The sequence below is a fragment of the Papilio machaon genome, chromosome 1 (assembly GCF_912999745.1).
Source record: "Papilio machaon chromosome 1, ilPapMach1.1, whole genome shotgun sequence".
Taxonomy (NCBI): domain Eukaryota; kingdom Metazoa; phylum Arthropoda; class Insecta; order Lepidoptera; family Papilionidae; genus Papilio; species Papilio machaon.
This window is the reverse complement of record NC_059986.1, coordinates 1,109,465-1,122,161: the sequence shown is the minus strand read 5'-3', so window position 1 is coordinate 1,122,161 and position 12,697 is coordinate 1,109,465. Positions and strand designations below refer to the sequence as shown.

Here is a 12,697-nt window from a genome sequence, read left to right as displayed (position 1 = left end):
GAGCAATTTTCAGATTAGCCAGGCTTGAGGAGACTGGGCGCAAATTGCGCGTAGTCTAAACCTCGTAAATAAATGTTTATTGTATTCTATAGTTTAGCAACAAGTTTCATAAGGTGTGTGTGACAGGGGGCCGTAGTATCTCGGTATCGCTGGCGGGGTGGCCGCGCATCTGATGCGCGACTGATAGCGCGCGATATTTTGCCAAACGACACGACACAACGCCATCTCGTGGGTAGTGGCGTATTGTGTGATGGGCCATTATTTTTGTACCTTTACTACTATCGGATTTAAATCGTTTTGCATACACTATAGCAATGAAAAGTCTATTGAATTACTCAAATAAATAGAGATTTAAGGGAGTTGTTATTTCTATATTCGTTTATATGAGTTTAAATCATCGTACATTCAACTTTGTTTTGTAACCTATAAACATAAATTGCGTTAATATTAAAAAAAATACTGACATGCCGATTTTTTTTAGATTAGATAAAAACGTAATGTAAATTATCCAAATCAATAGATAACATTTAATAAAAAATGTTTAAATTCACAATTGTAATGTTAATTTTATTCAATATTTTATTTTGGATTTTTTTTATTTCAGTCAGTTATCATATTAATAAAATAAAAATTTTAAAGTGGTTATCTAACTTATTTATTTTGACAAGTAGACAATCAATTGTAGTCCCATCTTCCATATTATTAAAACTAATTTAAATATAATATATACAAAATATAGTTAGTTCTAAGAGAAGTTGTTATCAGGCAGCAGCAGATACGAAGTGCGCGCGATAACGTACACCACCCCCAACCCCTCACCGCGGAGGTTTTTACCAGTAGTGTGTGTCTCAAGTGATAAGCGAACTTAAAAATATTACATTTATTAAGTTGTGGTAGACGAAATCAAATACCTAAAATCACATACGCTGAAGATTTAAATTTTCATTACTTATCAAATTGTACTAGTCCTGACCAGTCTGAGATAACAACAGTGGGGCTAGAACCAATTATTGCGGCAATCACCTTCGAATCCTCATCGTTAATTATGTCAAAATTAGTATGAAATTTTGGTGTACTTTACGCTCGATAGAGGGCGCTGCAAAAATTTTACTACAAATTTTGTTGGTAACGATACAATTGCGATTGTCACAAAATTCGTGCTAGCCACAGAGAGGGCGCATTTTGACGTAAAAAAACCTACTCTAAATTCAAATTTAGATGCCTATACTGCGTTAATAAACAATTATGTATCTAAACAATAAGGATAAATGCATTCTAAAGGCATATAGGTGTGTGCAGCGCCACAAATAACACAATATCCCTATCAATAGGTTCGCGGGGTTTTCATTTTACGACGTTTATTTTATCGCGGGCGGCTGCAGGCGCGGTGTGTTGCGGGGGGTCGCGGGGTGCGGCGTGGGGCGCTATCGGCCCCCGCCAGACCTATCGCCGCCACCAGATACGCCCCTGTTTCAACTATAAGTGCTCGCAGCTCTTTGTTATACTGCTGCTTTATCCACACATCTTAATACAATATTTTTACTCTATATACTCCATTTATGAAATATTAATGAACAATTTCTTTTATAAAACTTAGGATTACTGAAATTAGTCGAATTCAATTTCTGTACAATTTTTTTTTTTGTTAAGTAAATATTTATTTAATATACTCAAAGAAAGTCTAATTCTTCCAAATTGTCTTTGCTATCCTTTCAAAAATAATAGCCTAATAATGAGCTTCAAAAACACTTAGTTTTAGTTTGGTTAAGTTTTCAAACTTCAATTTTTTATATAAAATTCACAGCGTGTTTGGAAATAGTAAATAATAAAATAAATACATATGTAAATTATGCCTTTACATGCAATCGCTCCATCATCTTGTGTACTTCGCAGAATGTTTAAGCCCATGGTATACGTATCTCGTCGCCCACACATTCTCTTTGTGAAAGTGATCACTATTTGTTTTGGTGTTGCCGTGATAAAAATATCTGCAGTGGCATTTGAGACATTATGCTATAGACAATGTTTATCCCTCGATGAGGTTTATGTTTTCTAGTTTACGAATATGGCAATACCGATAGATATTACTGTTTATGGCTTTGTTCGTTTGTAAATCTAGTTATTAACTTAGATAGTTATTGTTAAATGTGTTTCGTTTATAATTAAACGTTATTCTAGGTCATAGAATCAATTTTAGATCTTCCAATAATCAATTAACTAATAAATACTTCGTCCGCGCGGAATGACAAAAAAACATATAGTCTATGTGTTCTTCCAGACTATGTTCTACATCTATGCCAAATTTAATCAAGATCCGTTGAGCCGTTCTGGAGATACCTTCAAACATATCATCCATCCATCCATTGATCGATCCATCTAAACTTTTATATCGCATTTATAATATTAATAAGATATAAGTAAGACTGTATATGAAAAACAACATTCGCAACACCAAATCTCATTACCAGAGTCTTTCTAATACTCCATTGTCGTTGATGAATGCATTTTTTTACTTAATTTTGTTATCTTTTGTTAAATCAATCCCACCTGTTTAAAGGATAATCGATCTGATGAACATTTCTTCCTTCTAAGTATGTTTCCTTCTAGAACACCATAAGACTACCAAGTTAGTCTATCAGGACTGCGGAGACTGCGCCCCTCGTCGCTAGATGGGGCTGTCCGCTTACGATAAGCTCTGCGCCCCGTGCAGCCTCGCGGACTTGTAGGGTGACCGTCAATTATTAGTTATATTTAAAATTTGTACAGTGCTGTATTTACTTATAGTGTGTTTCTGAGATCAAAATGACCCTTTGTACTGCTATCTCGGTTTTGTCAAAGGTAATGACAGGGATGATGATCCACTAAACCCAAGGTTATACAGTTAAGTTTAAATATTATTTTTTTTTTATTGGCAATTACATGTGAAAAGTTTATCACCACCTTTTTTGTATTTAGAACGTGTTCCTTTAACCTACTTAAGGTTTTTTCTTTATAGTCCCACATTTTCCGTGTACGTTGGTCACCTCTTCGTTATCAGAGGCGCGCAGTATCGCCGCGGCCTCAGTCTCGCCGATACGTTTGATTTAAACAGGCTCTGTGTCATAAATGCTCCTCACTTCACCCCCGTTCTTCGCTTCTTTAAAAATTTTCGCTCTACCCACACATTCGCTTTATTAATTATTTTAGTTTTTTCGACTTCTTTATTGAAAAAAAACTAAATTCGACACTTACTAAAGATATTTCTGGTAATTTATGATGGAAACTCAAATTATTATCACAGCCAAAGTTTTAAAAGGGTCTAAAAGAAAATTAACGTGTTTTTATGTAAGAATGGATTTTTAAGTACATTTTTTTCCTCATCCTTCAAGGATGTTCAACAAAACTTGTTACTTATTAAACGTAGATAATTTACTTTACAATTTATAGGAGTAATGTTGATTATTGTATACCATTCAATTGAATTACTATTATTAGAATGAATAACTCCAATTGTCTTAAGATACCGCACACGTTGAAAATCTTCTTTGAAGAATGGGTAATTAAAAATGGAACGTATTCAAAAGACTATAAAGTTCAAATTCCACAAGTTTCTACTTCGCACTTACAAACTTATATCAAACAAATCGTTCTAAATGTTATTGAACATAGAGCAAAAAGATGTTGGATCGAGGCGCAATCATGAATGCTTATTGTAGCGCTGGCAATCTTAGGTTACATCTTAATCCTAAAACAATACTATCAGTTGCTATTACACTAGATTTCTACCTAAACAAACAAAAAGGAACCTTACATACTAATGTTAAAGTTTAATTTACTTTGAAGGCTTCTCTGTTGCTGTTTACTGCCCACATCAATAAGACACATTCACCAAATCTAGCGCAATTAAATCAAGACTGTATTGCCGATAAGTAAGTTACAATATTGAATAGCGGCGATAGCTTGGTATTGTTTATTAGGAAAAGGGTGAAACGCCTTCGCAAATTCCCTAGAGCTCTGACTTCAAGATACTATCGACATTAAAGTAACTGCGTGCAAATCTCACTTCGAACCACCTCACTCTGTTGTTTACTTCATTTTCATAATAATAAAATCTTTTGACGTTTTTGTTTTCCATTACTCATAGTTCCTACTATTTTTTTCTTTTTTAAATTTACAAAATGAAGCTGCCAGTACAACATCAAGTATGTTACCAAATAAATCTAATTTATTTATCAATTTTTAAAACGAATATTAATAAAAGAACGTGACATTAATGTTTTAAATTAATGTTATTTTACCTATATTTATTTTTAGATTAAAATTAAAATTAGATTATTAGATTAAAATTTTGAAAGTTACAAATGTTTCACTTAGCCAAAAACGTTTGGACTTAAATTTAATAACAAAATTCATTTAAAACTATAATAAATAAAATGTTCTATTTTTAAATTACATATTTATTTCAGTTTTTGAGATAACTATGTACAGTATTGTTTCTTTCTTAATAACTTCACCCTGGGGGTGTGGACGGGGGTGAGGGTGCAGTTATAATTATGATAAAGGTTGCAGAAGATAGTGCGCAGTAACAATCTTATCGACCTCCAAACTAATGGCACCAGCTTTTATCGACCGTTATAAAATTTAAAACTAAAACTTTGAAGAACGTAACAAAGAAAATATAAAATTTTAGAAATAGATTCACTGGATAATGTAACTGATATTTTAGTAAACTATTATAATTAACATTTGCCACCAGTTGAACTCTACATGCGTTGCAATGCAAAAGACAAAAATTAAAAACAATCAAATAATAAGAAAAAGCTAATCTGACGTTCCAATTATGCATTTTTTTATACCATAAGGCGTCAAACGAGCAAGCGGCCACTTAATGTCTTAAAAATAACGAAGTGACCACTGCCAATTGACATCCACTTTTGTAGATTCGTTGCCTACCTTTAAACTACAGAGAATAGGACCCGCAGAAATTCTCCTACCTACCCATCTCCTTCTTTACCAAATCTAATTCCTCTTCCCATCATAAGAAAGGGTGGAAAGGGCTAACATTAGCCCTCCGGAACGTACACTTGACAAATGTAACGCGGAATTACTTCCACTTTACGCTTGTTATCTCTGTGGTCGTGGTATTTCACCTGTTGAGCCGGCCAATTCGTGCAACATATGTTATTGCTGGCGTCTACCACAGTTAATATAATGAGAATCCGTCCGATTGTGTTTTATTTATATTCTACCTACATATATAGTAGTCTTAATTACATAGAGTTGTTTTAGTACACAGTTTAATTTGTAATAATTTACATTGCATTGCGATGCAAACTTGTACCGCGCTGCGTACATTTATCAAGAAATAGTAGTTGTTGCCGCGTGCAGCAAAACTTTGATATCGTACAATACGAAAAACACTAATAATTCTCTGCATTAGTTTGTTTTGGCGCTACCGGTATTGTAAACGTTGATAGATCTACTAGAATAACCCCAATTCATAGTAAGACTTTAATAAAAAAAAAACAAAAGGAATAAGGAATAAATGACTCGAAAGTGATGCGGGGAATACTCTATACATTTACATCAGAACATAAAAATGATTACATTACCTTATCCAAACCTAAGTTACATGACCATTAATAAAATTTTGATTATAAATAAATAAAAATCCCAACTGTAAAATTATCGCAACTACAAGTATATCGCTATTTTATTGCAACCTATAGAATAAATTGCTAAATAAGTAAGTCTTTTTTGCCACTCAGAGTTTTATTTCTTTAATTAATTACTGTATTTTAGCTTGGCTATGCTCATTTTTCTATATTATTTACAAATACCTACGTTTTAAAAACTTAACTTTATAACCCCTATCCTGTCCAGTCAATGTAGACCCGCGTAGCTACGTGCCGTATCACGGCACTGGCTCACGCGGTGCTAACGATTTATTCAGCAGTCCGTAGGCCGTAAGCTGTAACGACGTTTGTTCAACACTATGCTCACGACACCGACTGAACGACTGAACGACTGAACGACTTTTGTGACTCGTGATAATGTACCGTTTTACTCACATCCCTTTATTTATTATGCGTTTTTTGGTTTTCAGTCTCAATCTCATATGGTGTACACACCTCATCACAAAGGCTTAAAATGGTCAAGCTTTGAAAACGATAAAAGATAGTATGCTCTACATCTTAACCTAAAAAAATATTACATTTATTATTTTCTTTTAATAAAGAAATTATATTCAGGTGGTATAAAGTAGGTATGTCGAAAAACTAGTAAAAATTCCATTCGATTCTATATATTTCAGTGAGCTGTGTCGACTCTCAGTTTCCATACAAAAGGCAAAGGGTGGGTCGTAGAAACGTGTCGAAATGGTGTCTAACTTGACTGTGATAGTCCCTAATGTCTTGTTACCGGTCGAGACGATTCCCAAACTTACAAACAGTATGTTAGTATAGAAAACTATTAGTGTGAATCAAATCATAATAAGAAATATTTTGTATAGCATAATTATTATTTAAATATAATAGTAATATATTAATTCTTGTTTAAATTCCGATAAGAGTTATTATAGACTAGCTGTCGCCCGCGTCTCCGTCCGCGCGGAATTATAAAAAACGTAATTAGTTGCCTATGTCTTCTTCCAGACTATGTTCTACATCTGTGAAAAATTTAATCAAGATCCGTTCAGCCGTTCCGGAGATACCTTCAGACAAACATAAATCCATCCATACATCTAAACATTCGCATTTATAATATTAGTATGATTTTTCTGTGTCAATAGTCTGATATGGTCCTAATCTTGCTTGTAATTAAAAGTTAATTTACTATAATAGTATCTCCGATAAAGCAAGAATAGTCTGGTAAATAAAATAAGGAAATCTCAGATATTTTCCTTTTTTAATTTTAGATATAAAAAGGAAAAAAAAATTACAAAACGTTAGTTTCAGTTAGACACCATTTTTACTACTACTTATATAGAATAACGATCTTGTTAATTTGTTCATTTCTTAACAATGTAACGTTGTATACATTATTAAACAATAATGAAAGTCAACGGCACACATAGAGTGCCCAAGTTTGTGGTGTGAAAAGACGCGAGCGCGTCCGCCCAAAGTTCACACGAGGGCGAAACAGTGATATAGAACACGCAGTGTAGCTATTATTTCAACAAACATTTACTGTTAAAATAGTTCGGATTTTGTAGATGGAACCAAATTCGCATAGCGATGTCACTAGTAGAATCGCCAAAGTATGTCAAAAGGTATATAGTAATGTGTGGCAGATAGCAATTTAATGTCAATTCCATTCACGTAAGACATATAGTACTTAGTTCAATAGGGCTGTTCTCTCTTGGCGTTGTATGTTCATACAATAGTAGTACTGTGCTACCCTCGTGTGAAACAAGTATGAGATAACATCGCCGCCCGTCCGCCGCCCGCCCTGCCCCACTCTAATTGAATATATCGAGGCAGGTGCGCGCACTAATGGCCACAGATACCAACCATTTTTATCTTCTAGCATTCACTCTGTAGTTCTATTTCGTACGTGTTTTTTTTTAATGATTTGACAATTAGTGTTTTATGCGTCATATTATTGTCTTATTTCTGACGATCAATGAAAGAGGATCTGAGATCAAGTTGTTAATGTTATAACTCTTATAATATTAAAATAAAGTAAATAGTTATATGCTTTTATTTGTGATTTCTTTATTAAGCGTGTTTGTTTAAAACATTATCTTAACAAGTTCGACATAAAGTATTAAAAGCGTTCCTTTCATATTTTAAAATTTACTGGAGCTAACTGTTTATAAAGGTATTTATTTGTGTCCTTTATTTAGTATCGGATCGTGAACTGTATGATACAAGGGCCGACGGGAAGCGGGACTCCTGTAACGGCGTCGTTACACCCGCTAACGGTCGCCAACAACGGGTAACGGCCGTTATCAGCGATGCAGGGCGACCGGAAGACCACTGCGGCTAACGTCCCGCTACGCCCCGCCCGCCCTAACACTTCCGCACTTATTTATTCTCAACTTACGCCGATATATTTCCTGAGATCGGTATCGAGGTGCGAAAGGGTCGAGTTTCATGTTTTTCAGCTGAAAACCGGTCAAGAGATCCGATTTTATATGTTAACACGTCGTTTATTAAATATATATAACTAGCTTTTACCCGCGACTCCGTCCGCGCGGAATAAAAAATAGAAAACGGGGTAAAAATTATCCTATGTCCGTTTCCTGGTTCTAAGCTACCTGCCCACCAATTTTCAGTCAAATCGATTCAGCCGTTCTTGAGTTATAAATAGTGTAACTAACACGACTTTCTTTTATATATATAGATTGAAAATGTGTTTAAATTTTTATGAATTATTTCAGCTTATAACAAACACGTGTTAAAAAGCATAAAATATTTATTAAACGATTTCGACAAATGTTGAAAAGATAAATAGCTATCTAAAACTTCAATGGTTGCCCTTCACTGTTATATTTTACGTTTTACCTTTTAGCGATGTTTGCGGTGACCTACAGCCACAGGGCATACCGACTTCCACTGCATTTACGTTCATTTCACACTTCAGTCATAATCATCTGTGCTGTGAAAATGTTTCGAAAACTCTTTCACCATTGTATTTTAATAACGATTTTTTTTAAATATACCTACTGTTTTCAGTTTCAAAGTTGTAGTTTCAATAACTTCCTTCTATTGCTTTTTTTGTCTCTCTATTTCTTTAAATAATAAATTTTACGTCCTACTATATATAATTAATATTATAAATTCGAATGTTGGGATGTATGGATGGATGTTTGTTTAAAGGTATCTGCAGAACGTGTCAACAGATCTCGATGAAATTTGGCATAGATGTAGAGCATAGTCTGGAAGAACACATAGGCTACTAATTAGGGTGACGATTAGGTAATCTGTAACACGATAATATAGCTTCTTGATTATGAAACTGTTTATTTTACACAACTCACTTTCCATTAATAAAACATTTAACGTTTGTACATCAAGCGAAATTGCTAATATTCAAATAAATTCCATCTTTATTTTGATATTCTTACACCTTGCTATATTTTAAAACAGTTTAAGGCTTGTTCAAGCAGCGTGTTGTTTAAGTTTAAAATTTTCAGTAGTACTGATAAGGCGGGTTCTATCGCTCGCTGCAAGTTTCCCTCTGTGCCGGCTCCGTAGCGATAGCGGCGTGATATATTCCGCACAGATACTCTCCAACTTTACCTCACAGGCTGCACTTCCAATATACTATGTATTGCGTTTTATAGTTGCATTCTGTGAGAATAGTGTTTAATTTGGTGAGGGATTTTTACAACTAATATATACTCAATCTAATACTACGAGTATGTCAAGCAGTACACATTCTTTTCTACCCTAATTACAAAGCCTGATGTTTGAAAGATTTAAGAAATCTTTTTTGGATATGTCGACGCCCCCATCGAATAATCCTGTAATGCACTCTTACCGGGTTTTTGCTTTTCCGTCGAATTCGGCATCTAAAGGTCCTATTACACGTTGTGAATTTTTTTTATATTTTTCTTTACGTTAATTACAGAGATAAAAAGTCATTATTGAAACAGATTTTTTTTATTTCCGGTATTATAATTTTTCCTTCATAGCACAGAATACGCCCGGAATACATGAATGAAAATTAAATACAATGATGCTCTAAAAATTAGCTTTGTTTTGGTATCTAAAAGATTCTTGTACAATAATTATTGATGAAGTTATTAAAGAAATACGGTTTTTTGCTTCTCCTGAAAAATTTGATTTTTCCTATTACGGGGTTATTCGATGGGGGCGTCGATGTATTCCTAGTTAGTTGTAGGGAGTTTACTACAGTTCCACGTCATGCTCGTATTAGAGAACGGAACGGAACGTACATAAGTTACGCCACAAAAAATAATTTAACACAGCTTGAAGTTGCTTGTTAGAAAGTATCTTCAAAACGGCGGCATGGATCGTGATGAAAGTTGGTATAGATTTAGAACACAGTCAGGAAGAACACATAGGCTACCGAAAATCCCAGAAATGTGTACAGTTCCCGTTGTATACGTTTCATTTACTTTACTCGGTAACTCCGCAACGGTTCTTTTCCGAGATACATTTCATCCTTTTTTTGCACAGACGAAGTCGCATGCATAAGCTAGTATACAAATAAATTCTATTTCAAATTAGAATTTCCCTAATAATATTTGTCGTTTAATCATTGTCCATAAGTAGTTTAAGTTCGATAAGAGGCAGCCAGTACCGCCCAATATTACAATGCAGACTGGAGCAGTACGAGGCGATACGGAGAACTTCTCAAGATCCAATACAACACCGTCCAAACTTATACACAAGACTTTCGTTACAATTTATAAGCGAATAGCGATTTAGAACAAGATAGAATTATTAGAAGCTTTATTGTTGGTTTAAAAGATAAACCATCAGATAGTCAAATGATGTGTGTTATTTATTTACTTAGCAACTTTAAAATTCCAAACCGAATTATTTAATTAAATATAGATTAAAAAATGTGTTATTGGCCCATGAGGGGATCGAACCCGCGACCTTCGCGTTATTAGCACGACGCTCTAACCAACTGAGCTAATGGGCCGATGCTATAGAGTTCTAAAAAGGCTGTAAGTTGTGTACAACAAGGAAAATTATAAAAAAAAACAAGGATCTAAGTAAGATTCATAATATGTTATTCATTCGGATAAACAGTCTCTTAAAATTCTGATGAAATCGCTTCCTCTCTAACCTTAAGTATAACACTGAGGCCATTTCAACTAATACAGTTTAGATGCAGTTGCAATTAAAGTGTTGTGTTGTTACGTCTAATGTCGCGAGAATGTCGCCCGAATATCGCCCGAGTGCCGCATTACTGCGCGTGTGATAACACCCTATTCGCTGCACTGCACGTCTTAACTTGCTCTCATATTGCTTATTTAACACATACCACGAGTACATTACACGAGTTAGTTTTTTTACAAATTAAAGTTCGAGTTAATAGTTCTAACAACGTCAATTCAAAATATACTAAGTTAGTAAGGACTGATATACACGGATACAAGTCAATGTATTGCAGCTTTAACTCCTTTATAATTCGACTAATCTAAAACTACGGTACATTATTACGTAAACCAAACGCAAACTTTCAAGTGCTCGCTGTAGGACCATAGGGTCCCTAAAGATGATTAAGGACAGACACTGGCTCACCACTACCACACTGGAGCGCAGGCGCACGTCCGCTTCGTACCGCGTTCGTCACTCAACTACCCAGAGACAGCTGTCCCTCCAGTGTGGTACATGAGACAGTGAATTGTATCTATTCCATAGACACAAACACTACACTCGCATTAAACAATACAATATCGCCATATTGGCTGAAAATTTTGATAAGTGTATGTAGCAATAAATTTGAGTATTAATTACCGGACTCCCACACGGGTAGAACCTAATGGAGTACCCGCTATCCGCTATCTGCGGAGATAGGTGCTCGCCGGGGGGACATTTATTTCGTCTCCATCCACTGCTATCTGCGGATAAGCTTAAAACATTCGGATAGTCGTGAGACAAATGAATCACTTTGCCATTATAGCCTTAAGGCGACTGCACACTAAGCAATATTCCACATTGCTATTTATTAAGGACTATCAGTAATACACTATCCTCTAGTGTATCAGTAGCCTTATTGATTTATTGTTTTTGTTTACATTTTAAAAAATCACAGATAATTATATAATACACTAGCTGTCGCCCGCGACTCCGTCCGCGCGCAGTTAAAAAAAAATGAAAAATAGATGTTGGCCGATTCTCATACCTACTGAATATGCTCACAAAGTTTCATGAGAATCGGCAAGCCGTTTCGGAGGAGTACGGTGACGAAAACTGTGACACGAGAATTTTATATATTAGATTACTCATAGTTAAAGCCCTAAATTACTGTTTTCATTGTCTTCTTAAATTTGCGTTTTGTTAGAAATACATCCACAAGAATCATTATTATATCAGTTATTCTTCTTTACCACGCATATTAACTTACATTAAGATCAGTTTGCAGATGTAAGAATGCAGTTTACTAAACTCAAAACTCTTGTAATGAACGTTTATCAGTCTATCATATTAACTAGCACTTAAATTGATATCTTAAAAGCTGTACATTTAATTGCCTCATCCAATATTTATCATGGGCTAGATTAGCCGTCCCTCACGGATTGTATCTCGGCACCTACGGCTTCACGGCACCACGGCACCAACGGCACTTAACGCCGAGTCTGCGCAGTATCGGCTCGTGTGTGAACGCCCTTAAAGCGAGATTACGTCGCCTCAGATAAGCGGGAGTGCTTTCAGAGATATTGGCGAGTCGGTAAAGAAAATTGGTGTATGATTTAAATTGCCTCGTATGTAGATATGTGTTACTTATCGCTTTACGTCACACGACTATAAGATACTATGTACACATGTATTTCTGTGGATATCTCATACTAACATGTTATATTTATAATTATATAGCTGTCGCCCGTGACTTCGTCGGCGCGGGATTAAAAAAAAAGTTAATTGTTAGTCTATATGTTCTCCCAGACTATGTTCTTCATCTGTGTCTAATTTCATCAAGATCCGGTAGGCCGTTTTGGAGATACCTTCAAACAAACATCCATTCATCCATCTAAAGTTTCGCATTTATTATATTCGTAAGATATAGTAGGAGT

General features: G+C 34.9%; 1 protein-coding gene and 1 non-coding gene across 5 annotated transcripts in view; one reads left to right on the top strand and one right to left on the bottom strand.

Moving 5' to 3' along the window:
* The window catches only part of LOC106712815 (zinc finger protein ush), a 134,925-nt gene that overhangs the window by 99,467 nt on the left and 22,761 nt on the right, over positions 1–12,697 (top strand). The window lies entirely within an intron of this gene.
* On the bottom strand, positions 10,526–10,599 carry Trnai-aau. The gene has a single exon. It is a non-coding gene; the product is annotated as a tRNA-Ile (tRNA).